The sequence below is a fragment of the Buteo buteo genome, chromosome 24 (genome assembly GCF_964188355.1).
Source record: "Buteo buteo chromosome 24, bButBut1.hap1.1, whole genome shotgun sequence".
Classification (NCBI taxonomy): domain Eukaryota; kingdom Metazoa; phylum Chordata; class Aves; order Accipitriformes; family Accipitridae; genus Buteo; species Buteo buteo.
This window is the reverse complement of record NC_134194.1, coordinates 18,618,716-18,642,633: the sequence shown is the minus strand read 5'-3', so window position 1 is coordinate 18,642,633 and position 23,918 is coordinate 18,618,716. Positions and strand designations below refer to the sequence as shown.

Genomic DNA, 23,918 nt, shown 5'->3' with positions numbered 1-23,918 from the left:
ATACTTGCAGAACTATAGCAAAAGAAAAAGCATACTAAACAGAACTATGGTTAAACTACTATTGCTGCTTTATCTGGGCTAATGAGTACCATTTGGGTTCCAGAACTGCAAGGTTTAAAGAAAAATAAGTATATTTTAATCTTACAACCTTTATTTTCTTCCCCTCCCAACCATATTAGCAATTTCTTTTGCAAAAGCGCCCAGCAAGCTCAATTAACTATTAAAAATACCTTTTGGGTCACATCACACTCAATGAAATCTCTTGCCTTGTGCTGTGCCTAATCAAGTAGGCAAGACTGAAATTGAAGGTACCCCCTGCACTCTGCAAGGCTCCTCTACTAATCCCAGGACCCCAGACAAATACAATTAAGGATATGCTTAAAAACGTATTTTTAAACATGTTACAGCTCTGCATTCCATTCCCCCCAAAACAGCGCAAAGACCCTGAACAAGCAGAATTCTCTTTATAAATAAAAATATCCCAGACTTTATAAATACTGATTTGATATTAAACAAAAGAAATAAACTTACTCATTTTTCATACTAAAATTGCAAATATCTCAAAAGTAAGAATCCTCTCCATCCCTTCTCTCTGCTGAATTTCCTTGTTGCCTTTCCACTGGTGGTGTCCCAATAACCTGCCTGATCAGAAGTCTAATCACAAGCCTCTCCTTCCTACATTTTCCAAGAGCAATAGGTTCTGACTTGTTCCTCTTCTCTACTAAAACAATGACAAGGAGGATTTCAACATCAGCTTAAAGGTATAAATCACAAACTAGAGGCTCTCTCAATAGATTTCAGAGTGCAATACAGCAATCAATCCTCAGAGCACAGCCCACCAGGTGAGCTGGAATAGATGCTTCTCATAACAATTCTCCTTCATATGAAGGACTCCCACATGTACATACTTCCCAAGGCTCCTTGTTTCACAGTCTACCAAGGTCTAAATTGACAGTGCAGCTTTCTATAGACACCACACAAACTGAAGATAACTGCCAATCCCAGTCTTCTGGGTTTTAGGATTCATTTTGTATTAAGGCAGAGTATTTTCCTTCATATATTATCATTAGCCTGAGGGCAACAAATGAATATTACTTGTTATGGGAGGCTTACAGAAGAGGTGTATTTTTAAAAATGAAATTCTAAAGCCTGATGAAATCTGCCATAGTGCTGAGTTCTGAGATATGCTGGGGTAAATAATGGCTATATATGGACAGCATTTTCAAAAGCATTAATTTTTAACTTATCTCCTAAACCCCTCAGCATCCTTTTTGTAGCCAGTGTAAGGACCAGATGACTTGAATATTAATTTTTACTTCAGTGGATCTGTAGAAGGTTATTTTTTGTATATTTCTTTAAAATGGAGCTTCTTTCCAAAATGCTGCTTATAACTTACGACTGTATCAGATGTTTATTTTTAAGGCTTTATTTTTTTATTTGTCAGTATTCATATTCACGTGTAATAACTTTTTATCTACTTACATCTAAAAACCGTTGAAAGAGGCATTTATAAATTTCAAACAGAAATGCTGAAATACAAGCCTGCTTTTTATTGCAATGAGACATGACAGATGGCATTTTCACATCCAACCCCTCTTCCATTAATTGTTCCAGAGTTCCTTAAAATATGAGAAATACTATACAGCCTTGTTACACTACAGTATATTTATTCCATTGATAATGTGCAATGTGCCTGGTTCAAAGTGAGGCTTATTGCTCTTGGAGGCGATGAATAAATTGTTTAGGGAGTGTGGGGACTGTTCATTGTGCAGAACTCCCCAACCCAAGGTTGATGAGGGCATCTAAGGAACGTGGAGGGGGAATACAGCTGGGTACCTAAGGGATGAGCTCAGTATGTTGTGTATGAAAAGGCACAGAAGTATCACGTCATGACAGAGTCAATAGTACACACATGCATTAGAGGCTGATCAACTGCTGCAGAGGAAAAGAGCCTCCTCACCCAGGTTTTGGAAGCGAAACTGATTTCAAAAGCCAAAAATGGAAAGTTAGACTCAAAAGGCTTCAAAAGCGTAACCTGTCTGTGGTGAATCAGTTATTCTATACCAAGTGCAGGATGCAAGCTAAGGTATAAAACTGGTAGCCAGAAGGTGTTCAAAAGTGGATGTGAATGCATATTGAGGATGTTATGTTTAGTATGTCCAAAGAGACAGGTGAGCATGACCAAAAGCACTTTAATCTTTCAGAAGAAAAAAATACAGCATCTACTACAAAACTATAGGTCATTCAGAGAGAGAAATACAGCATATGTGAATCTAGTAACACATTTTGCTACCACCTCAAATCTCAGCTTCACTCCAGAAGCGAGGCACTCACTAGCATGGGAAAACACACCCTTGTTATTTCATCCTCAAAATGGTAGCGGTGATGCAGTTGTAAAGAACATATGGACCCTTTTCTCAGTTGATAAAAAACATCCTAACATCAGTCAACAGAAGTGGAAAGGAAAGGAAAAAAGCCAAGCATAAGAAGTTTCTTAGCATTCATATAAAATTTTGCTGGCTGATCTGAATAGTAATTGAAATGAGATAACCAAATGCAAAAAATCTAGAGTGGTGCGGAACTAATCAATGAATTTGAGGACAGTGAGTACCTTTTACAGTGTCCAGCTGAAATATGAAAAAAGTCCGTATTTGGAAAGCGAAGAATTTTAAGCTTCACAAATGACTGCAGGAGAACGTGCCTTGTGTACCATTTTCTGTGTATTGATCATCAATATCTGTCCTGCAATTAGCATTACAATAGCACTGATCTGAACAGATACCACAGCATGGGCGTACAGAAATATTGCAAAAAGATTTTTGGTACTGGTACATGAATAACAATCAGAGATTAGGACGACAGAATCCTTCATAGTATGCACTTCTAAAGAAGCCACAGTTTGATTCACACAGATAACACTTCAAAAGAAAGCCAACACCAGAATTTGACAAGAGGTGAATTTAATTGTTCCTGGAGATAATGGAAGAAGAAAAGAGAGGAAGAAAAATTAAAAGGAAATAATTTTCAACTCTGATACAATAAACATGACACCATCTCAATGGATTCTGCTCATTCCAATGCAAGGAAGCTTGCAAGGTTAAGAGGTTTCTTACTGCTAGCAGGAGTTGTCACAGAGCAAGGGCTAGGAAGGAAGCAAAGCATGCCAGTCCAGTAGCAGTATCTTACTGACTTATAGCAAGATCCTATTGCCAGGTGATTAATAAAACAGAATCAGTTCTGAACGATCCACAAAGTAAGCTTTTCAGCATGTGACCTGTTAACTTGGCCCTATTCAAGAGGAGGCACTGAAATTTTTAGATCTGGGAATTGATCATAACTAGCAAACCCATATAAATGATCAATGAAAAAATATTATAAAAAGCTGTATTACCCTTTAGAATATCAGTAACATGAATATTTCATATTATCTCCACCCACTCTTGGTTTAAGGATGAACTGGAGAAACAGTAGCCTGTATAATAATTCTCAATAAAACATATTTGTTCTGTGGCATTCATATCTGACATAAACAGAAAGATCACATTGTGTCTGCATAGCCATATCAATCTGCAATTATGTTATCCATTCCATTTTCATTTTAATTTAAAGTATTAGAGCTCAAAATAAAGACAACACTCTGACCTTGTTAACAGGCTGGGACAGCTTGAAGAAGGCTTACTTTGTTCACTTACATTCCCAAACTGCACAGTTCAAACAGACCAATCCAGACTTACCTGCAAGAAAACAGAATACAAAGTTTGGGTTACAGCTTCGAACTTAACAAAAATCTGCCACTGAGAAGGGAAAATAAATAAGGGACCCCTGAAAAATTTCACACTACTTAAAATAACTTTTTGCAGTATAATGAATTATTTATTTGACTGTACTTTTTCTCTAGCCTTTAAATAACTAAGTTAGCCTTTTTCATCCCAATACTTTAATTACAAAAGGTTGCATTGCCAAATGGCAAAACATAGTATCTGTTGACTTTCTTCTTATTACAAAGTACTGTTTTGTCTGTTTATATAGTCTTGCCTCCCACCCCTGGCTTTCTCTTCCCCTGCTGCTTCACGACGCAACAAAGTATTGCAGCATTGCTTAAAACTACATGACCGAGTGCAAGGATGAGCAGATTAGGAAAGATGGGGTTTGTACACTTTTAATTGAGCTTTTAAGTAGAAGAAAGGTAATAAGCCACTAGCCACATGGTGAACTTCTTTTCCTACAATGGAAGCGAGTGCTTGGAGTCCAAACTATCGAGTGGAGTCAGCTGAGCTTTTATAGCAATATCCTTACATCAGTCTCCCAGAAGTTTTCTTTACAGAAGGAGATTTGGGTAAAAAATGTTTGAGACAAACATTTTTTCCACTTGCCAAAGCACAGTAAATTCATTAATGGTGGTTTAATAAGCATCATGAGAAGGGCCTCTCCCACGATGGGTGGCAGGCTGCAATTTCCAACTCAAAGTGCTCCATGCCGCACACCCCACCCCACGTTTCATAGATTTCCAACACCACTGGCTGCCCAACGCATTGATGACCTAGACACCAAACCACAGTGTGCACCCCTTTATAAATCCCGAGGATGATAACAACACAAACGGCCATCCTGTGCACAAGGTCTCCACACACCATCACACTACAGCCCCAGGCGCTGCAGTAAGCATTCTCTAGAGCAAGCAACGCAGCAGCCACTGTGCAGCTCCCACCCAGCAGCACTGGGGTTGCATCCACCACTGCACGTCTCTGAAGAGACTGCAGTCTCTGTAGCTTTTCACAGTACAAACCGACTAAGGAGATGTTTTGCTATCCCCAGTGTCCGTGTATTTTGACAGCTCTGTAGGGAATATCAGCCTATTTTTCAGAGACTGGAAGATGGAGATTTTCCTGCTATGTTTCTACCAGTACACAGGACCTGACCATCCAGAGCGTGTGTCTCCCCACGGCAGACGGGCACGCCTGGTGTCCTGGTTTCAGCTGGGATAGAATTAACTGTCTTCCTAGTAGCTGGTGCAGTGCTATGTTTTGAGTTCAGTATGAGAAGAATGCTGATAACACTGATGATTTCAATTGTTGCTCAGTAGTGTTTAGACTGTAGTCAAGGATTTTTCAGCTTCTCATGCCCAGCCAGGGCACCTGACCCAAACTGGCCAACGGTGTATTCCATACCATGGGACGTCCCATCTAGTTTAGGAACTGGGAAGGGGGGGGCAGGGATTCGCCGCTGGGGGACTGGCTGGGTGTCGGTCGGCGGGTGGTGAGCAATTGCCCTGTGCATCATTTGTACATTTCAATCCTTTTATTACTACTGTTGTCATTTTATTAGTGTTATCATTATCATTATTAGTTTCTTCTTTTCTGTTCTATTAAACCGTTCTTATCTCAACCCAGGAGTTTTACTTCTTTTCCTGATTTTCTCCCCCATCCCACTGGATGGGGGGGGAGTGAGTGAGCGGCTGCGTGATGTTTAGTTGCTGGCTGGGGTTAAACCACGACACCCGGTCACCTTTCTCCTCCTCCTCCCCAGGAGGCAAGCCCTGCAGGGAGGCATAAACTGATAAGCAATTTACTAACAAAGACAAGTCTGCAGAAGCCCATGATACCTGGCATTACTTTGTCCATCCTCCATTGAAAATATTGTTTTATATTATTCTCTTGCGCACCTCCAGGGTATTTTTCCTTCATTAACTTCTGCAGAAATTGTAAGATTCAGCATGCCACTGATGGCATGCCAGCAAGTACATGGATGGGCTGCTGACATTATACAGGAGAGTGTCTGTTGGTGATTTTGCTTATAATATATAAAGAAAATATTATCTGCCATTTTCTGAAAAGGAGAATGTAAACATTATAACCTGAAGAAGAATTTAATGGCCTAATAAGCTTGTTCCCAAGTTCCTGCTGTGTATCTTCTCGCCATTGCTTTCACAGCATGTGTGGGGGGCCATATTCTGGTTGGCAGTTGCTGCGCAATTCACATTTCTGTTATATTTCTGTCTTACATTAACATAGAAAGCAACATCTGTGCAAGAATTCACAAAGCAAAGGGTTTCTTGGAAAGTGGGGCAAAAACATAAGCGCATGCTAATCACTCCAGCAAAGGAGCTCAGGGAGGATGTTGTGGTTGAAAGGGCTCTTTGAGAAACAGGGAGAAGCAAACAGAAAAGGATGTTTTGTACCTCTCTCCTAGAGATACAAGAAATAAAAAAAGATAAAAAAATAAGATGAAATAATATCAGGCTAAGCTTTCTGTCCCCATTTGGTGATAACTCATTGTTTCCCCCATTACAAGAGCTGAAATCTTTATCTAAACACAGGAGATATGCACATATATACACATAATAGACTGCAAAATAACTAACTTGATTCACTGCTATAAAGAACCTGGTACTAGGAGGCTCTGCCAACGTTGCTTAGACAAATATTGAGTGATAACCACAGCATAGTAGGAGGATAGGAGATAGGATACTTTTTTGACCAGATGGACATTCAATTCTGAATAGTATGGAAAAGGACATCTGCATCAGGTGATATGAAAAATGAAATATATGTAAAGATTGCTCAGAAAGCACTGGAAATGCTTCCCTAATGTGATACAAAACTTTCTTCTTGCTATTTAGGATATAGCCTCAGTTAAAGAGATACAGAAGGACTTCAGATTAAAACACATGGATTTCTACATTACCAGCCAATAAAAATATACTTGTATGCTATCAGAAGCATCTGAAATAATCAGTCTCTCAGAGCTGCCAAATCCAGCTTACTCAAACGCAAATGCTACGCACTACAACGCAGTAACTCCACGTCCTTGAGGTCTCAGCACGTGCAGCAACACGACGGCAGCTGGAAGGGAAACGTCTCCTTCACTGACCAGCACCGAGCTCCCCCGGGCGTGAGGAAGCACTGTCCGTTGGCTGGACTAGCAGAGACTTGCCACACGCTTCTGATGAGACTTCGGGTAAGTCTAACTTGTGAAAACTACCACCGCGTCAGTGCTCCGTCCACGATGAAGACAGCACCGCCCCGTCTCAAGAGGTATTCTGAGGTGGCCAGCTCAGCGATGAACGAAGGGTAAACGCAAAGAAATGTATCTTACTCTTTTGCCCTCCCCAGCCATCCATCGAGTTTAATTATCTAATTTATTTAATTTAAGATGTTACCGCTACGCCGCTGATCCAGGCGCTACCTTCAAGAGGCTAGTGGAAAACGCCGGCTGGCCTGCGGGCTCTCGGCCAGGTCACCTGCTGGCAGAGCTGTGCTGGCGGACGGACAGACAGACAGCGGACAGCCCGACCTCCAGGGCTGCCTTCAGTCCCTGCTGGAGGACCCAACCGAGTAAGGAACCGGGAAGGACAATCCGACCTAAAACCAGAAAGGATCTTATCCCCACCTGCTGGCACCGATACAGTCCTCGGGAAAGAACAGCGAAGAGCCAGCCGTCGGCCTCAGCTTGGCCACGCCGCTTTCCCCCACCTGCCTTTCGCTCCTACCCCACGGGCAACCCGCCGCTCGGCGTGTCAGACACCGGCGGGGACAACGCCACCCTCCGCGGCCCCCCGGCGTCCGAGCGCCACGAAGGACGCGGCCCCCCTCCAGCAGAACGGCGCGGCGGCAGCTCCCCCCGCCGGCCCCGCCCGGGGGCCGCTCGCAGCCGCCTTCTCTGCAGCCGCCGGCTGGGCCACCGCGGGGTCCTGCTGCCCTCTGCTGTCACCGCGCCACACTGCCGGGCCGCCCGCCCCCCCGCCAGGACGCGCCTTGCGGGAGGAGACGGAACGACGGGGATAACGGCAGAAGGCGAGGCTTCTCTCCGCCAGGAATCCTCCTCCTTTCCCGGCGGATGAAGGACTCCGGTTTGTGCTTTACCGATTCGCCCACCGATTTGCACTCCCAGTTTCAAAGAGACTGCTTGGGCAATCCTACAATGACCTTATGGGACTGACGTGCGGAAAACAGGCCCCGCGATCAGGGAGATTGTACAGGCGGTACGTTCGTTCAGCGCTGGGCAGCACGGCGGGTAGTCCCACCGAAGTCGTGCGCGCCCGACTCGGCAGTTCACCTCAAGTTTATACAGTCAGGTATTACATATTCACAATACACCTATACATATGCATGACTGACCTATCCCCGCTTCATATTAAAATTAGCTCCGAGAGGTCATTTCCATAGTCTCCTCTCAGCTGCGCCTGTGCAGTGCCTCTTTATGGTGGTTGTCTGGTGGTCACAGAGATGAAGATAGATGACTCCTCTTCGTCACCACTAGTAACCTCTTTGCTTGTGCAGGCTCAGTGATTTCTTGGTATTCACCCAAGCCGCAAGACCAGTCTTAGCTGGCTCTCAGGGCCCGCTCCTGCTTCTTATCAAGGACTGTCTCTACCTCATTGGCTGGTTCTTGGGACCAGCTCTTCTTATCAAGGACTGTCTCTACCTCAGCTAATTTCAACAATGTAAGCACTAAACATCATCTTTCACCCCCCTTTATTATGTCTACTGAGATTCTTTTGACTCCCCTTGTCTCAGGACCGTTCAAATAAACAAACTTTGATGCTTGTATGTGCAATCCTTGAAAAATCTCGTCTTCCTTCCTACAGAAATTCGCATTTGTGGCCCGATCCTCAGTACACACACCCCAGCAAATATGCCTCAGTAGATGACAGCAAACTGAAAAACATGAGCTGGGTTTCTAGTGCACGCACTGGTCTGCACCTCCCGGAGCAGAAGCCGCCGCAGGCTGCTCGCCCAGCCCAACCCAGGGTGACTTTAGCTGTCGGCACCCCAAGCGTGCGCTGAGCGGGTGCTCTGCCCCTGCGCAGGGCCGGGCAGCGGCAGGCTCAGCACAGCCGGCAACAGGCAGAAGTCAGAAAGACTAATGTGGAAGCCAGAGGCAAGGAAGCAGTGGGTAGGAGCAGCCAGGACCTCTTTCTTTTTGTTGTTTTGGTTTATTTTATTCATTCCCCCGATCCCCAGCCAACGCAACGCCAGATAATGGCAGGAAACAGCTAAGAGGCAGAGAGCTCAGCCCCAGCGTAGCTCTGGGTGCCACCAAACGGGAGCAGCCAAGACTGGCTGGCCTGTAGCCCAGGGAGATGCCGGCTCCAGCCAAGAGCATCCTTTAAGGCTTATTTCATACCACAACCTTGCCAGGCTCAAAGTCAAAGCATTTATAACTTTCATTCAAATGAAGTCAATGTATGTTAAAACATGCAAATATAGTCAAACATTCCATCTTATTTGCATTATTGAATTTCTGCCCTTAAAAGTAACTGCTGACAATGGGGTGCTGAGAGGTGATAAGAACGTCACGGTGCCTGTCCCAGCACCTGTCCCTGCCACAGGACACCTCCTGGACCATGCTTGTCCCTGGCAGTAACAGGATGTAAGTCTGAGCCTCTTTTAGTGAGTACGGAAGGGTAATGGTCACAGAGAAGGATGGACTAGGGTAAAAGATAAGAGGGGTATAATGGAGAGTGCAACAAAATGTGAGAAGTGTTGGCTTGATGTGGATGTTTAGTAGATTAGGCTGCAAGCAGATGAAAGGATAGCTCTTGAAAATGAGGATGTAGGAAGAAGGTAAAGATGTGAAGTCCAGAGTGAAAAGAGAGAAATATACCGAGAAGCCATTTGTGCCAGCAGCTGGCAGCATCCACAAGGTCCCTTTATGGCTTTTGCTCCATGTCCTCTTTTGTCTAGCATAGCACTGGAACTTCCAGGTCAGGACTACTAAAAATATTCATTGGTCCCTTACTAAGGGGTATCCTAAAGAGCATTTTTGTCTCCTTTTGGGAGAGCAGAAGACTATGTGAGGTAAGGACAAGACAAGGTGTCTAAACACTACAGTTACCTGCAGACCAATTGTTGGAGAAGAAACAGACCTTTTAACCTGAAGTCAAAGGATGGTGGTGCATTGCCTTCTGGCTAAAACCAGCTACAGCAGATGTCTTGATCTTACCTTCTTACGGAACGTAAAGCATATACTTAGAGTCAGCGGGGAGTCTCTGATAACTGCCAGAAATTATAGGCCCTACATTGCTTAATATTGCCTCTCTGGAAAATCGCACCCTTAACACTCAAGCCTTCTTTCTGTTTTTATACCCAGTTTAGGAAAGTAACTCAAAACCAAAGAACCGTCAGATACAAACTTCTCTCCTGGGCAGTGGAGACCTATCTTTAAGGGACCGGTGCCCATGTAATGGGCTCATTCTGGCAGTAGCACTTGGATATACACGCACTGGATTTCAAAGTTTTTAGGAGGAAAGCAAGAAAAGCAAAAACTCCTCATTATTAGAAAGTCTGCTTTATAGACTGCTAAGAAACCTTCTTCCAGGTACAAAGAAAGCATTTGGAGAGGGGCTCAGTTTTTTCACTACATAATCCACTTTCTGGTGCTTTCTTAACAGCTTCTCTCTATGACTACATTGACAATTCCATGAAAGAAATCACAACCCTGAAGCTAAAGCAGCTTGCATTCTCAGGGTTGTTTTATGAAAAAAACTATAATAATACAGACACCTTTCAGAGTAAATTACCAAACATTTGCCAGTGGCATAGGCAGGCACCAGACCTCCAGACCACAGAAACAATAAATAGTTAATCTGCAGCAAACACATTAAATACTTGGCCGGTGTTTTGGATTTCCACTTTGAATTTCTTTGCATTTCCAAACAAAACTTGTTATCCTGTGACAATTTCCTTTCGCTCTTATACCTCCTAAGGATATAAAACCATTACCTTAGATATAGATACATACGGTAATGTGATATTTTAGTACCTCGTACTTGTATATGCAAAGCCTGCTTGGCCATTGTCACAAAGATCAAAGGCCTTGTGCCAGCTGCTCCAGCATACGAAAAAGGAAGCAGATACAAGCCAGAGTGTCCACCTCAAGGAGCCTTGGGCCACACTAGAGACACAGGGATCTACAGTCGAACTCTCACAGGTCTCCCATGAAGTCCTCCTTGATGGCAGACAACTGCACAGTCAAGTTAATGATCCAGAGCCCCCAGATATCCTCTGCCCATCTGTTGCAAGCTCAGAATAAGGCAGCAAGGATCACCCCAGCAAAGCTCAGCTTTTCTGCAAGCACAGAAAAGCATCTTCTTCCTTGCCTGACTCCTTTGGAATTAACTACTCACAACTTACAGGCAATGAGGGAAATTTTCTCATTTATGTCTGACCTCTAACACAACCAATGAACTAAACATCTTTAGCTTTGAGGGCACTCTGGGGAGCAGGAATGGAGAAAAAACAACCTCGAGTCCAGGAACTACCCAGTTTAAAGGGCATAGACTGTGTGATGGACACACAGTTCATCTTAGCATTACTGATAGCTGACTGCACCAAAGACAAATTGTCATAGTGCAAATACTACAGGATAGGTTATATTCCACATGGTTAACCCCATTTAGAAAAGCATTCAGGCGTATGGGTATTCCCATCTCTATTCAGAGTGCTCAAGGATATACTTAGCTTTCTAGCTGATGAGATCTGAGCACATGCCTAATTAATGATTTGAAAAAGGTCTGGAGATGCTGCAGTGATGGATAACACAGAAAACCCTAAGGGAAAGCAAGATCTTCTGAAAAGTGAGTGGCTACATTGAACAAGCTACATCCCTTGTAACTGCTAGGTCAGAACATTTTGCAGACTACCCATCCGTAAATTAACACATTTCAAGCAAAGCCATGCAGCTCCTAGCTTTATGGTATTTAAGGCTGTCCTTAATATTGCTTTTATTCAACTAACCCAACACACAAACCAAGCCTTTTCATTATCAGCCAATAATTTACAACCAGTAGAGACCTAAGTGATTAGAGACATTTCCCTGGAAACATTATCTTTTCACCCTTTCCTTACTCCAGGGAAACTCCTCCTCCTTGGACTGAACCAGTGGATAGGGGCGAAGGAGGAAGGACTATAGCAAAGGCAATTCCCTACAAGCCTAGTGAAATCCATATAGCTGAACTGTGCCTGCAACACCATTTTTGTATCAACATAAAACATTACAGTATGAAACACTTCATGAAAGCATGAAGGTGCATCTGGGGAACCCTGGAGATGGAGTCCCTCAGGTCTTTGACTGTACCAAAGAATAGACGAGCCAAGGCCAAAGCTGTAACAACTAGCTTTTCTTTTACTCTAGTCCTTCTCTCACAATATATATGGCAATAATTGCTTTTACAGAACACCCAAACAATATGACTTTCTGCTACAGATGTGAGAAAAAGACTTAAAGGTACATTTTGTCTAATCATTCCCAGACATTATTTTTGCCAATATGCAACTGTGGAGACTCCAGTCACAAAGACAAGAAATAAAAACGAGTTACCTGATGATTTTTATGTCTGTCTGGTTTTTTTTTATATTTTTGATCAGGAACATTAAAAAAGAAAAATAAGAAAATAAACCCCCACAACTTTTCCCCTTACCCAGATAGCAAATGCAGCCCCATCTATGGTGATATTTGTGCTTCTGAGAGACTAGTAAATCCTCCTTTGAGAACATTGCTCCCTTGGTTTTGTATGATGGTTAAAAAAGGCTTAATAAGCAGCCTGAGATTTCTTACCACAATTTTTTAATTTCCTGTGTTATCACAGGCAGTTAGCATAGCAGCTGATAATCTTAACAGACTGAGAGAAACATTTTCATAAAGAGACTTACAGGAACTAACCTATCTCCAGTGAATTCATTTCCACTTTGAGTTTCCTACAATCTCAAAGGCCATCCCCATTTCACACTCTTGGGCAGCTCAGATGATGTAAAGTGTTCTGTCATAATAGCATCAAAGTGAGAAAAAGTATTAAATCTCCTCTTGAGTATGTAGATTTTTAAAGTTCAGGAGTTTTCAGTAAGTGTAAAGTTTCTGGATTTTTAATTTCCCTTTTTTTTTTTTTTTTAGTTACTATGAGTACCTAAATCATACCCCAATGTTAAGCGGTTTGGACAGCCTCATTTCAGTAAGATTATTTTACAACACACTATAGATACAATTCAAGGGACCAAAGACCGAGGCCATCCCAGTGCTCCTCACTCACAGCCAGTGTAAGGCACCTGGTGTCCCTCTTGCCTGCGAATCCTGCAGCATCCTCACCCACGCTGCCATTCTGATGACACACGGACACACTGCCCAGCAAAATCACTGCTTTGCCTCAAGTCGAATATAATTATGCCAGTGGGTGGAAGCTTAGCACAGGCTTCTTGACCTAAAAGGCAACTGCAGTCCTGTAGATGGCTAGATGCAATTAGTAAAAACAACTGGATGTGGAGAAATGTGGAAAACAACTTTCTACTTCACAAAATGAAGTAATAGCTCTCAACGACTAACCCTAGCAGTTGCTGCAGGAAGGAAATGAGAAAAAAAATCAACTAGTGCCAGGCAGATAGAGACAACAGAGGCAGCTGGCTAACTGAATTAGCAAAACAGCTGGTCCTGAGCACTTTCATTCAAACTTCTGTGTACAAATTAGAAGGCAAAAGATTCTCATTCTCTCTGCTATATTAGGAAATACAGCTCACAAGAATGAAGCATGGTTTTCAAAGTCACAAAGCACACAATAAAAGGGGAGTAATTTAGATATCCTACCAGCATATTACAGCAGTCCACCCACAAAGCCGACCCTGGAGTGAAAGAACTCACTACTCCCATTAGACTGAAAACATGAAATTCAAGCTGTTCTCTGCCTTGCAGGGATGGGGGCCAGCATTCTTCTCCGTTTAAAAAAAAAACCTTAAAATTACCAACACTTTAAAAGTCACAGAGGAAAAGAAAGACAAATAAAAATACATTTATGTTTACTAGGTTGAGGTCAATCTGATCTGTTTCTGACTGGTACCAATTTCAATAGCTAATTTCAACTTAAAAATAAAAACAAATATAAAATGTTCCAGTGTTCTGGCTTCCATTTTGAAATGATGTTGCAGGACATATTTGGTTGCATTTAACTTTCAATTTGAACTGTTTTCTCCAAAGCAGGGACTGCACTACCCTAGTCCTTCAGTGTAATCTTGGTCAAAACAATCTTATTTATTGACAGTTTGCTTTCGCTAGTAGAATTGGAATCTACCACTAGGTATCTCCTGTCATAATAACAGCTCCACAAAGCTGATACTTTAACAGCCATGTAGCTCTCAGTATTTGTCCAGTGATCAGTGCATGCAAGCTGATAAGCCACTTACAGCATTTTATTATGCCTTGCCATACTTCAGGGAAAGCCACCCACCAGGTGTTTCAGAGATGGAGTTCCAGTCTTACATCCTATAGCCCTGATTCTCTGGCATCTGCACTCTGTAATATTGTGAGTTTATGCTTCCTAAGGCAGGTATTGCATCTATTGCTGCTGCTTTTTGGATGGTTTTTTGATCCTCAGTACAGCTCACTGAATACACAGGTCACAAGTTACTGTCATCATGAAAGCCTGCTGATGTCACATGAAGATAATCCACCAAGCCAGAGGATGGATGTTTTCCATGATGCAACAAAACCCCAGTGTAGTGAAATGAGACCCCTTTCACTACTGCTCAACCTTCTAGTGTAGTTCACGTGAACCAGAGCCCACTTTAACCATCTTTTATACTCAAGAGCCCCTGGGAACAGTCTAGTGTCTAGAGGAATTGGATGCCCACCTGCTGCATGACCAAAGAAGGCTGTTCACCCAGTGTACACAGCCCACTAGTCCTTGTCCATCTCTGAAAGAGCCTCAATAAAGAGGAAAAATTGGACAAACATACCACTAGAATAGGTCTTACAGCTCCTAACAGAGCTGATGGGACACTGCTGCTCTAGTTCATCAGGTCAGCATCAGAGTGTTTTAAACTCCAACAAAGCTGTCCCTGCAAACTAGGGCAACAGTCTTGTCTTATTCCAGGTGGTGAGAAAAGCAGAGACTGTTTTCCCTCCTTCTCCAGGGCTAGCATGACAGCTGGCAGTAGATGCCCTGCTTCACTCATTCCACATCCCACAGCATGTCCAGCCATGTCACAAGGCCTTCTTACACAAAACCAGATTCCCAGAGCTTGACAGATGTTCTTTGGGTGCTGATTTCTGTAAACTATAGCTATAAAGTACCTCAGGCTCTCCTTGGATTTCATCTCCAGGTACATCCATTTTTCTCTCCAGAGAAGGAGGCTATTACAGTGATCAGTAGCTTTCATGCAAAAGTCCTGGCTTTTGCAGGGGTCTCTGCAGATTCCCTGTGCTGTAATGACATTAGGAAGTATCCCAATGACTCCCTGCTTCCCAGCAACGTTAGAAGTGCTCATACTGTATCAGAGACAGAAACCAGCCCATGCTGCAAGAATAATCACTGCTTGTGATTAAGAAGAATGGATAAGCACTCTTTAGTGAAACTGATGTCGCTGTGGCTCACGTGGGAGCGAGAAGTAAAGCGCTCCATCTGAGCTACATTTACCCCAAGGACTGGCTAGGCTATATACAGACACCACCATTTTCATCTCAGCAGAGCTGTTGCCCTGGAGAAGAGGAGCACCCTGCTCAGATAATTCCTTTCCTTTCAGAGAAAAAAAGGTTAGTAGTAGACTAAAAGCATATTTTTCTTTATGTATAGGATGCATTATCTTAGTCTGCTGAACTGAATCACAGGCTGCTAAGTGCTTTTGGCATCCATATCTGTGGATATAGCTCCATGCATGAATTACAGTGTTTTGCACTGGCAAAGATCGGGTGGGAACAGGACTGGAATGGGGGCATTAGTCACAGTGGAAAAATAGCACTGTGAGACGTGATCATCTCTCACACATTTTGAGGATCATGCATTGAACTACTGGTCGTTACTTTTCAGCACGAGGTTTTTCTAATTTTCTGTCCCCAAAGCAAGCTGTCTTATGCTATGCAGAGCCTTTCGCGTAAGTCCAACCTAATTTTAAATGCAAATATCTGAATTAGGTTTTATATAAAATAGAAGCATAGGGATTTGCAAGTTGAATACCTCTGAAACAAGAAGAGCTAAATATAGAGATCTGGATACAGCATTTAAACTTAAAATCCTATTTCAAGTGCTAAGCATAGAATGATATCACTCCATAGGGGTAAGATAGTCTATGCAAAACGGTGATTTGATAACACCCATTAAGGAGAACTGTCACTTCATATTAAGCATGAGGTAGTCAAAACAACTGTTATTTTAAGTGCACTCCTTCTAAATTACTCTGCAAGGTCTGTGGGAGTAGAACTAGGCCTATGCTGATTCCAGATCAATATTTGCATGGCAAGAAAGGAACCTGTGAGAACAGAGGAAAAAAAATGAGACAAGCCATTTTTGTAGGGTTAGAGATATGCTTGGCTAAAGCAAATTAAGGAGAATCATTCCCAGCCGCAGTCTCAGATGAAGCTAAATGCTGGTGATCCCCGCTTTGGGTAGACGAGTGCACAGAACCATATGTAGAAATCCTCTCAAATCCAAGGCTGCCAGCCACACATTTCTGCCACAGACCATGCTGACTGCAGAAGTGTCCCCTGTCTTTCCAAAGGCCAGGGGGTGTCCCTCCCCCAGCACTAGAAGTTATCTCTTCCTTTCAGACTCTCCCACTATAAGCTCCTGAAGCAGCCTGTGCGGTCGAGTGGGCACCTATCCTGCTGCCTTCTGGAAGCAATGTGCCACTGTCCCGGGCTCTGCATGAGCAGTCAAACGTGTTGGTTGTAAGCATCACTACAGCCATCGCAACAGAGCTCTCCTTTTACTTCAAAATAAGCCTTCATTCAAGTCGGTTATCTTAAAAATATAAAGTATGTATTTAGACCACACACAATAGGCACAGTTAGAAAAAAACATTGCAAAGACACAGGTGCTAAAAAGGAAAGAAAAATAACACTTGAGCTATTTCACACAGCGTAATTCTCAGAAACCTGCCTTTCTTTCTCATTCATCAGTCCCAGAACTGCAGGCACTTACCTCACGCCTGGGCTCTGGGCTTGTCCTGGCCAGCAGCCTGCACACCTTCCCCAGCAGACTAGTTTCCATACTCTGTCCCTTTTCAGGGTTTGCCTGAGTTGTCATCCAAATGTCCCAAGGGTTTCTCAGCCTTCACTACATCGGGAAGTAGTGTCAACACTCCTCCCTCCACAAGGACTGTCCTCCCTTCTTCAGAAATAAGAATATCCCTTTGGCAGACAGCCACCAGTGCAGGAGTCCCCACCTGCTAGTACATTTCTACTACATTGAGGGACAGAATTTCTTACTCATTCTGTGAGGCTACGGGTAAGTCTCTGCAGAAAACCTTTTCATATGCTGAATTTATACTTTGCATCAACATGTAAATTGAAACCATAGTTGGCATTTAATATATGCAGCTCATCACTAGGTCTTGATTGAGATGAGAGAATGGCAATCAACAGCTCTGGGAAAGAACAGATTTGGGATGACCCCCATCAGGTCCTTCACTACCATTTACATGTGAATGCAAAACACACAACCTAATCAGCAAACATTTTCCCAGTTCAAGCTATTTCGATGGTCTGTTTCGGGAAGTATTCTCTGACATGCTTTAATAAGGCAGAAGTGATGCTCATTTGTGACTATATTTCAAGCAGACATTGATCTGCTGGGATGGATAAAACCTTACTGTTACAGTTGATGCAGAAGGGAAACACCTATTAGCATAGGGTTTATGAAAGGCAGGTCCTGCTTAACTAACCTGATCTCCTTCTATGACAAGGCGACCCACTTAGCGGATGAGGGAAAGGCTGGGGATGTTGTCTACCTGGACTTCAGTAAAGCCTTTGACACCGTTTCCCACAGCATTCTCCCAGAGAGACTGGCTGCTCATGGCTTGGACGGATGTACTCTTCGCTGGGTAAAACACTGGCTGGATGGCCGGGCCCAAAGAGTGGTGGTGAATGGAGTTAGATCCAGTTGGCAGCCGGTCACAAGTGGTGTTCACCAGGGCTCGGATTTGGGGCCAGTTCTGTTGAATAGCTTTATCAGTGATCTGGATGAGGGGATTGATTGCACCCTGAGCAAGTTTGCAGATGACACCAAGCTGGGCGGGAGTGTTGATCTGCTGGAGGGCAGGAAGGCTCTACAGAGGGATCTGGAGAGACTGGATCGACGGGCCAAGACCAGTTTTATGAGATTCAACAAGGCCAAGTACCGGGTCCTGCACTTGGGTCACAACAACCCCATGCAGCGCTACAGGCTTGGGAAGAGTGGCTGGAAAGCTGCCCGGTGGAAAAGGACCTGGGGGTGCTGGTTGACAGCCGGCTGAATGAGCCAGCAGTGTGCCCAGGTGGCCAAGAAGGCCAACGGCATCCTGGCCTGTATCAGAAATGGTGTGGCCAGCAGGAGCAGGGAGGTGGTTGTCCCCCTGTACTCAGCACTGGCGAGGCCGCACCTCGAGTCCTGTGTTCAGTTTTGGGCCCCTCACGACAGGGAAGACATGGAGGTGCTGGAGCGTGTCCAGAGAAGGGCAACAAAGCTGGTGAGGGGCCTGGAGCACAAGTCTTGTGAGGAGCAGCTGAGGGAACTGGGGTTGTTTAGCCTGGAGAAAAGGAGGCTGAGGGGAGACCTTATTGCTCTCTACAGCTACCTGAAAGGAGGTTGTACTGAGGTGGGGGTCGGTCTCTTTTCCCAAGTAACGAGCAATAGCATGAGAGGAAATGGCCTCAAGTTGTGCCAGGGGAGGTTTAGATTGGACATTAGGAAAAATTTCTTCGTGGAAAGGGCTGTCAGGCATTGGAACAGGCTGCCCAGGGAAGTGGTTGAGTCACCATCCCTGGAGGTATTTAAAAGCCGTGTAGATGTGGCACGTAGGGACATGGTTTAGTGGTGGACTTGATGATCTTAAAGGTCTTTTCCAACCTAACTGATTCTATGATTCTATCCAGCCACATGGGTTGTATATTATACATAGTGTTTTCCAAAGCGTTGCATGTGGTTACGGGTGAGTCTGTGATCCTCCTTTGTGAGCTGCCTTGTGGGGAGCCAGGCCCGAATTGGAAGTGTTGCCAAATTAATTCTGTAATGCTGTGGATGGTACTACAAGCTACACACAGTATTGAGCTAAATTAATTTCTGCTGTACCTGACCTGCAGCTGAGGAATGTTGCTTACTGGGCTGGGAATAGCTTGTTTGTTGGATCTATAAAATATTGTTACTTAAACAGTCCAGTGAGCTCCTCTGACACAAGTTCTCTTTCCCCTGAAGGGTTTTCTTTCTAACTGGAGTTATTGATCCCTTTGGCTTTAGACAGAAAATCATCACTGCATTAGCAACCACCAAAATGGTCTTCAGTCCCTAGAGTCTGTTCCTCGACATGGCATCGATTTGAATTTTTTGAGCTGAGAATGTTGTTAAACTCTTGTCTGATAAAAAGCACAGTAATGTGCAATGTATTTTACATTTGACTTTTTGATCTGATGTTTCAAAGTGCGTATTACTTTTCAAGCATGTCTCAAACAATTGCTGCTAAATTCTGCTACAAAGCAGTGCTACTTTATTTAATGTGGAGGAAAACACAATCAGTGCAAAATAGACATCTCCAGCTCCAACATGCTGGGTTCACTTCGTTAAACTTACTGCAATAGAGAGGATCATAGCAGTTCATGGGCTGATGTTAGATTCCCATTAGCGTCTGCCCCTTTACAGAGACGTCTGACTTCACCAGGCAGCTCTATCAAAAGGTTGTAAAGTACCTGGTAAAATTTGAAATTTCCCCCACACTGCGCTGTAACATTAAATTTCTGTATTTGCAATGTAAACACAAAATAATCACTATTGTAATTGTATCATAGTGCTTCTACATTCAGATGTTAATCTAAGCCTGGTTTCACTGCGTGGTGATGCAACCACAACAGCCTGCTCTGAAGTGAACACGTTATTTACTCTTATTCAACCCAGATATGGAACAGGAGCTACCTTTAACTGGTGACACGAACAGGCACTCCCAAACCTTGTGTTCTGTTTCCAAGCCCTGGAATGCAGTAGCCCCTTCCCAGCATTATGTCTCAATACAGTGCCAGAGCCAAGAGAAATATGGATTTGTTTGATAAATGTACCAAATACTGCAATGCCTTATAAGTATAAAGGGCCAAAGCCATTGATGTCAGCACAACACAGCAGAGTGTCCAAGCGTGTCTATGGATGCCCCAGTGTGCTGTCGGGTTGCAGGAAGTAGCTGGGTGCACAGGGACAGCTGGGTGCAGTGCCCACATCACCAGTTTAGCAAATCCATCCTGCCTGGGTTTCATTCTGATGCTGTATGCAAAACCAGAACAAAACAAGAGAGTTGTGCCAATCTGCCTGCAGCACTAAACCAGCTCTTACAGTTCTCTGATGAGTGTCTCAAATCTAAACCAAGAAGATATTCAGTGGTTTGATCTTTCCGTAGGAAAGAACATGTCAATTTTTTTAACATGCCTTTGCAAAATGGTGATGTTATCTGTCCAAAGTGAATTTAACAGGCAGCTGAGGCATAAGGGAGAATCAAATTGTCTTTATTACTGGCAATCAAAGCTACACTGAGAACAGATTCTCAGACAGCTAATCAGGAGAAAGCAAGGGTTCTCATTGTAGGGAAATTACCAGGATAGTTCCAGGGGTGCAGAATATGGCCATATTCTCAGCTAGGAGGGGATGAATCTCACAGGTGTCCAGCTATAAAACTGCACACACACATACTTTTGGGAAATTACTGTCTTAATGGTGTGACTTGCTAGAATACCTGTATACCCCTGAAAAGGGAAACTGCTGGTGCTAGTAGCACAAGTTCACTATGGGAGCTACTTGCTGGATTTCAGGCAGTGCCTAGGCACCTCAAGCAGTCCCATCGTGGTTTATCAGTGTGGCATGACTGAAAGGACAAAGGAGGGAAACACTTCTCAGATGTGGAAAGCAGAGCGCTTTCCAGCAGAGTCCCCTGCCTGTTTTTAAGACTGTGTATTTTTTCACCAATGTTACTGAAGAGTTTTTGCTCTAACTTACCAGTACGCAACTCTGTGAATCCATGACATTTGCATTGAAAACATCCCACTTGAAAAATGTGTGATTGGGGCACTACTGAAGTGCTTTCTTGAGCTGCAACCTCATCTATGGAGAACACGAATCCATTAAAAATGGCTTAGCTTTCACAAGAACCTGCATGACCTCCATAGTCATTTCAAATTTATAGAGCAGTTGAAGACAATGTTATTTGCAGGATGTGACTGCCTCGGCAAGACACAGCAGCATCAACAGTAAACTACAGCAAGGGCTCGGAGGTTCGTAATGAACCCAGTTCAGCATACCTGGTTGAAGCTATCTCTTCTAGTATTGATGACCAGTATTGGCTGAGTCAGTGTAGTTCAAAGACTAGCAATAACTATGATTTTTAATGATCTGTCCTAGCAAGATTATTTCCCAATTTACTAATGTTCTCAGAATCAGCAAACTGACTGCAATTTTCCAATCTCCATATCATATGTGGGAAGTAATGTGAACTTTTTGAGTATACACTGGACAAACAGAATTCCTGGAGAAAGAGTACTGAGCTGGTTACGGTACAAGCCTCCAGATCTTCAAATGTTGATATGTGAATATTCTTCATGATTTTTTTTAAAACAGAAGCTTCTTCTATGTGTGGTGTAATGAAACAACTTGAATGTTAGCAACAGGTGCTCTGTATTTAAAATACCATTGTGATGCCTTTACTGTGATGCTGCACAGATGTCTTGAAGCGACATAAACCCAAAAGGGAAATATCCATAAAAGCAATTTCACTTTCTTTTACAAAAAGAAAGAATTTTTATGGGGCATTTTGAGGACAGCAATGATTTCATGAAAAGAAGAAAAATCTTGGTTTAATCTAAATTTCAAAAAAACCTGTTTCCACTAGCCAGCTGCTTTGACCAAATCTGCTGTAGTCTTTTTTTTTTATTACTATCCTCAGTTCATGTTAGCATCTCACTAAACAAATGTAAATTCAAGTCAGCAATTAAAAAAAATGAAGTGTTGTCATAATATGCCACTTCCATTAATAGACAGCAAAGTGCTGTTAAAATCCAGGCTAAACTTTAGCTTTCTTCCAAGATCAAAAAAAGTCCAGTATAGCTTCAGACATGCATAACAGTAGATAGCACTCTTCATACCTATCTTTTTCAATGCATGCATTAAGTCTGCTAATAAGTAGATGTCCATTTCCATAAGCGCTTAGTTTATAACCCTCGTCAGCAGGCTTAACAAGCAAAAGTCAAGACCCCATTAAACCCCCATTTCACATTCCTCAGGTTTACACAGTAAACCTCAGTAGCCACAACTTGTTTTCATCTCTTAATCAGTTGATAAAAATTCAAGAGTGATTTCCACTTGTGCTGCACTATGGAGTTGTAAACATTTATGGAGATGTTAAGAACTGTCCACCAAGAACATTAACATGCAGATTTTTACCTCTTCCCCACTGTTGAGGCATCTCTTGACACCTCCCTGGCAGAGCGCACACAGGAGGAGCAGAGATGGTGAATGGTTTGTTTGGAATGAAAAGTTCCAAACCAAAACATGCTTTTGGCAAAGTAGCAAATTTGCTTGCTTTCACTGAAAAGGGCATGAGGTTCCTGGGGGGGAGGAACGTGCTTGTCCCAGCTTGTCCCATTGCCTCCTGCAGCTGGCAGGGATGGCAGGGAGGAGGGATGGTGATGGTCCCCGTGGCACTGCGGGGACCCCCAAATTCCTGTGGTCCCTGTCAGCCCACATTCCACAGCCGCAGGACTGCAGCTCAGCAGAGGGGCTGCAGCACAGGCAAAAAGCCATTAGAAGCCGTTTCGGAGGGAAATGCTCCGCAGTGCCATGGACGGTCTCACGGGAGAGCAGCAAGGCCCTGCATCAATCCATCCCACCGCCTAACCGCTACGCCCGGCCCCCAGAGCAGCCCCCGGGGAGGCAATTATCCTCTCAATTCACATATTTCACTTACTGCATCTGAAGTGTAAGTGATGTGCCACGGGGGTGCCGCGCTGCACGCGAGGACGGCCGGGGAGGGAGGGGGGGTGCACCCCCCGAGGTGGCCATCCCCCCACCCCAGGGGCTGCTGGTACCCCCAGGCTCTGGGGCACACACAGCCAAAGCAGCCCGGGTTGGGGGAGCCTGGCAGGACCCCACGTCACACCGCTACCAGCTTCAGCAAGAAGCTTAAAAACTACTTCACCCTCTCGTGCAGCAGCACAGCCTGGGGGTGACGGCACAGACACTCAAGTCTACAAACACGAAGCTTCAGTGATGAACTCTGCTGCAGCTTTTTTGGGCCTATGCAACAAAACGAGGACTTGCCTGTCCATCCCGCGTCGTATCACTTGCTACAGCTCGCCACAACAGTCTTGCTTTTCTCTGGTTTTCTGCTAACAGGAAGGACAAACTCTCACTGCCTGAGAGCATCAAGCAACCTGCTTTGGGAGAAGCTGCTTAGAACAGCTACCAGGGATTTGGGGCTATATTTTAGCGGTTTCTCAGATTCCAGCTAGTCTGAGACATTGAGGGTTCCCCCCACAAGACACGTGTAAAATTAACCTGCTGCAAACAGGCCCCTCTGCACCAACCAGACATACCTGCATTACACGGATACAGCAGTGGCATCTGCTAGTCCGTTCTCACCGAGACAGCCAGCATGTTTCTAGCCAAAATGAGCTCCTCCCCATGGGATGTTTCAGAGCAGAGGAGGGCAGCTCACGGAGGAGTTTAATTTCTGAAGACTTTTTAAACTGCTTGTCCAAATCCAGTGAGGAAGAGGGAAGGCTATTCATTTTCCTTCAAGTCTTTTTTTTCTGCCCAACTCAGAGTGATCAAAGATTAAAATCACTGCATCTAATGAAGGAGGAACAGGGAAATTAAGCCAGCTGTCCTGTATTAGTGTTGTTGCCCTCAGGTTTCTTGGACTCCATCATCTCTTTCCAAAATGAAATAATGTTGCGTTCCTCAGAAATGTTCCAAAGATTCCCTTTTAGCTCCG

General features: G+C 43.8%; 1 protein-coding gene across 4 annotated transcripts in view; it reads right to left on the bottom strand.

Annotated features, from left to right (window-relative positions):
- KCNIP1 (potassium voltage-gated channel interacting protein 1) overlaps positions 1–23,918 on the bottom strand; it is a 365,574-nt gene that overhangs the window by 153,828 nt on the left and 187,828 nt on the right. The window contains exon 3 of one of the 4 annotated variants that reach the window (XM_075056634.1): positions 3,643–3,734. The exons of 2 other annotated variants lie outside the window; for them this stretch is intronic. The gene's annotated coding sequence lies outside the window, so the exon portion shown is untranslated. Of the gene's footprint in view, positions 1–3,642; positions 3,735–13,575; positions 13,626–23,918 lie in introns of those variants that run through there. One more of the 4 variants, XM_075056635.1, reaches the window with a different exon arrangement.